Raw genomic sequence first — 4,915 nt, forward strand, 5'->3', positions numbered from 1 at the left:
CTCCAAGTGCAGTCCCACGTGTCAGTAAAGAGGCTAGCCGAAGCGCATTCCGTTTGCGTGAGCCATGTGCAGGACCGAACGTGTGTATGGTGCAATGCGACCGCGACAGGGGTGCTGTAAGTGTACCGCCTTTTTCATTTTAAACTAGGTCCTTCACCCCCTCAAAAAAAACTTTTTGCTTCACGCGATCCATCGATACTACTAATAGTAATCCGATAATCCCGACTAAAACGGCGCGGCTGGGTCTTTTCCCGCGCGATATGCTAGGAGGTTGGCTTAGTTGGGGTTTTTAGGACGACTAATGCTACACCTACATAATCCCAGTTATGTAATTAATGTAATGTGAAACGTGTGAGCTGTTGATTGTAGATTGGGGGGAGGGAGGGGCCCACCACCATGAAAATCAGGGGAGGAGAGAGAGAGGCAATTTACGTTAACCCTTTCGTAGGTTCTCGTAGATGTAGAAAGATGTGAAATGCCTTAATGTGTAGTTGACGTACTATTGGAGTGCCTAAGATAAATTGTGTATGTATAGACCCTATGTGTTTATTTTACTTCACATGTTAGCTTTGTCTCGGTTCAATAAAAATAAGAGTTGGTGATGATGGTGTGCATGTCATCCTGCAATATAGGTCATCCGATCTATATCTAATGGATAGGAAGGAAACTATGACAATTTACCCGCACTCCTCTCCACATTTCAAGATAAGGCCTTCCCTCGTTCATCTTTTTCTCCCACAAGATCTTGATCTTCCATGCAACGCACGAGCATCTTGCTAGTACTCCTACAATATACTATATTATTGTGAAAGTTCATATACAACGGCCGAGATTAATGTAAACACGGAAGATTTTCATTACATTTCGAACGTTTATAGGGCAGAAAAATAAAAGAAACCTGATCCTAAACCTATTCTACGGTGGCGACCGACTTCCTCCATCTGCGATCTCTATGTACGGGGGCGGGGTTCAAAACTCGTGAAGTGAAGGTGCGTTCTCCCGCGAGGAAGAGTAGAACACGAGATACGGGCTGGCCAGTTGGCACACCATGCCCTGCCGCCTCCCATGCCCTGCTCATCCTCGGAGGAGTCCCCGACCTCGGCAGTGCCAGACGTTGGACGGCGGCAAGTAGGACGCGTGGCTTGCGGTGCTCCCGTCGTTGCCCGCCAGCGTGGCCACCGCTTGTGCGGTCGCGTCCGCGTCCGGCTACACCGCTATTGCGTCGTGAGAGGCGACTTGAGCGAGGGCGGCGACCTCGAGCTTCAGCCCCGAAGACAAGCTCTCCCGCAGAGCATTGCGCTTGCGGTCATGGCAGATGTGGTGCTGGTAGGAGGACGATGCGCTATGGTGTGGAGGTTAGCTGGGCGTTGCCGCTTTAAGTAGCGCATTCCGGTGAGGCCAAGCATCCTCGTGCGTCATTAAGTCACCAGAGTTGGTTCCTCGGGCACTGGGCCTCTTAACGACGACATGCGGACGGACGGCATGAATGCGGGCAGCTGGCGTCAGCTGGGAACGCACCGCGCGACAGCACGAGGGACGAGGGTTTTTGGTGTCCCAGGGTAGTATGCAGCAGTCGTGGAAACGTTGGAGATGCCCTTTGCTCACATGCGATCGACGCATGTCATTGAAAAAGCAAGACGACCCGGCATGGTCTCGGGTCCTGAGGATGCAGTTGGCCGCGTCACACCACTCCGCGGACGCGTCCCGGCGCCCCGTGCTTCCTCAACGAGCCGAGGGTGGGGTGTGTTTGGATTGTGGCCAAAGTGCACCTTTCAAAAATTTTGGTCATGACCCAAAGATTGGTCTTTGTTTGGATGGTTGCCTTTTTTTGACATGCCAATGAACTCTAGCCAACTGTAGTTCATTTTTCTTGCCAATGTCGGCCAAATCATGGGCAACCAAAACCACAACCAAAATTTTGGCTACCCAATGCTTTGATGGGGCAACCTTGGGCACAAACCAAACATACTGTTGGTCGTGCCATAGCACTAACACCACCTTCGGCACACTGAAACTGACCGTGTCTAGCAACGATGAGCGTGTCGCTCACCGCGGTCGCCGTGTCCAGAGGTGGTGCTGGAGCTGCGCCACGTTGTTGGCCCCCACAACCCACATGAACGGTTGCCGGCGGCGAGGAGGTCGTGGGCCAGCTCCTCCATTGGACTAGTCTGTGCTACGTCGTCCCGACAGGTGTGCCCCACATGTTGGTTTCCCTATTTTCCCGGCCATATTCGAGCGTTAGTGCTCCGCGTTGCGCATTAGGCCTTTCACTATGTAGGCCAAGCGAGACAACTTATTGTTTATTTGAGTTGTTCAAGTATAATCATGTGGCGTTTGCTTATTTCTCATTCCTCTCCAACCTTCTTCTCCATCGATCATGTCGCCCTCCGGTCGAGTCCATCCTCCCGCATGCCTCATTTGAACATTCCATCGAGTATCATTCGCATGTGGGCCTAGACCATGCTTGTATTTCCAATGTATTAGAATTTTTCAGACATGCATACAAACAAACGGTTCATTTAAAGTTTCACTTTGCCTCCACTATGTGTCGCTTCACGTCTTAGTTTTGACATCCCATTCGGTTCATGCCCCGACACATGTTGACGAGATCGATTAAAGTTCAGAGATCAATTGCGTGTCATGCAAGGAGATAAAGGTTTGGTCTGTTTCTATGATAGAAATGACCCACGGGGGGGGGTCTATGGGTATCAGGGGGAGTATATTGTACATTCATAAGCGAAACGAATGTATTGTACCCACCCTAGTCCTCTTTCAATCGATCTCCGGACCCCAAGATGAAATCGAGAGAGAACGAGTGGGGGCATGTGTGATACCTAAGGCGGATTCAAAATTTTGAACCGGTGATCATAGCATCCGCAAATCATATATAAAGGGTATTCAATGTTCGTTTCGTTTTTGGACGTACAATATACTCCCTCCTATCCTTTCTAGTTTACATATAAGTTTTATGTGTACTCAGAGTATCTCTACTTTGATCAAAAAACTATCAACATTCAACATCGCCCAATCAATATTGTTTGATTCATACGTAGTCCTAGATTTCTACTCGAGATGGTTTCCAATTTGTTTTCCACCATGTGAATGTGCTTGTTCTCGCGCATGCTCTTCCTACTAGGATTTCACCACGTATAGCCAGTCCAATAGTAACTTTTTTATGCTCCCTGTCCAATAGTACTAGTGGAGTACTGACAACATCTGTATACTAGAGTATGCAGTGCTCATAGTAGTACTCCCTTCTTCCATTTATATAGGGCCTATGTGGAGGAGGGAGATGTGAAAAAGTAAGGGGAGTGAGCTCTCATGCAAGAGCCTAGCTATATACACATTCCTAGTTAAATACAATAAATATGAAGAAAGAGATGGAGAGGAGATGGAAAAAAGTACTAATACAATAGCCAACCTTATAATTATTTTTGCGGGAAATAGCCAACCTTATAGCCCACACTACTGTATGAGTGCATATAATAGATGATGGCTATAGATGACATGGCAGTTCCTTATAGCCATCGACTGGCTATATTATTAACCACACTCTTATGCGTTTTTCAAAACCGCATTTGACTATTGACAAGATTAATAATACATGAGATGTATAATGTGAAAATTATATCATTGGAAGCTCCTTTCACATATGAATTTAATCGTATGCTTTGTGTAAGTTGCATGCCATATATTATTACTCTAACAGTTGGTCAAAGTTAGCCTCGAAAAATGCATTAGGCCTTGTATAGTAAATGGAAGGAGGTTGTAGTAGTGGAAATGGATCCTCTGACGTAGGTATCCCTGCCTTACCCTCCCTTCCGGTAACTTACTAGCGGACCCCATGCTTGCTAGGCCCCGCATGTCAGTTACTCAATGGGTTCAGCCATGTCAGGGGATCCTCATCCGTAGTATACTCCCTCTATTTCTATTCACTCCACATAAAACAGAGGGAGTGGTAGTATAAATGACGCGGGCGGGGGAGGGGGAGGGACGTTGGTTTGCTCTCAACTGTGGTCCCACAAGCGAGCGAAAACACAAGACAAAGTGTGTTCGATTCAGCGAGTGACGTGGAGTGTCTAGCGTGCCGGGATGCAACGCGAACGCGACAAGAGCGATGTACAGTCAAAACCAATTGATCGGTCATCGCCGGAACCACTATTCACACCAAAACCTTCGCTGCTCGACCTACGCCAGCCACTGCCCTAAAATCACACCTAATCTCCAGCCCCTTCCTCACCTTTTGATCCCCTAGCCCGCATCAAGCATCCCCTCGTTCGCCGGAAAGCCATGGTGCGCCGCAAGATCACGTACTACAAGATGCTGACGCCGGAGCGCCGCGAGAAATCGTGGCGGCGGTCGGCGCCACAGACCTCCGTTCCCAAGCTCGCTTTGCGGCGGGCCAATCCCCAAGTTCTATGGAGCCAAGCTACAAGGAGTAGGAAGCCGATCCAATGTTCATGGCGGAGGTTGCGGCACAGAAGGCCTCCGATGGGTATGAGACGATGGACGTCGACTTCGTGCCGGCGTCCGAGTCCCCCATGGTGCAGGCGGACCAGCGGTTCAACCTGGCGATACTACAGGAGGACCAGGAGGCAGAGGCTCAACTCGACGCGGAGTGCGCACATGCCGCTGCCATCGAGGCTCTCCTACAGGCAGAACCGGATGTCGTGGATGTGAACCGGGCGGCGGAGGCTCAACTTGAGGCGGAGCGCGCTGATGCCGCTGCCATCGAAGCCCTCCTGCAGGCGGAACCGGACGTCCTGGACTTGAACGGGGCGGCAGAGGATCAACTCGATGTGGAGCGTGCAGATGTCGCTCCCATCGAGGCCCTCCTGCAGGTGGAACCAGACGTCCTGGACTTGAACCGGGCGGCAGAGGCTCGACTCGACGCGGAGCGCGCGGATGCCGCTGC

Source organism: Triticum dicoccoides, chromosome 2A (genome assembly GCF_002162155.2).
Source record: "Triticum dicoccoides isolate Atlit2015 ecotype Zavitan chromosome 2A, WEW_v2.0, whole genome shotgun sequence".
Taxonomy (NCBI): domain Eukaryota; kingdom Viridiplantae; phylum Streptophyta; class Magnoliopsida; order Poales; family Poaceae; genus Triticum; species Triticum dicoccoides.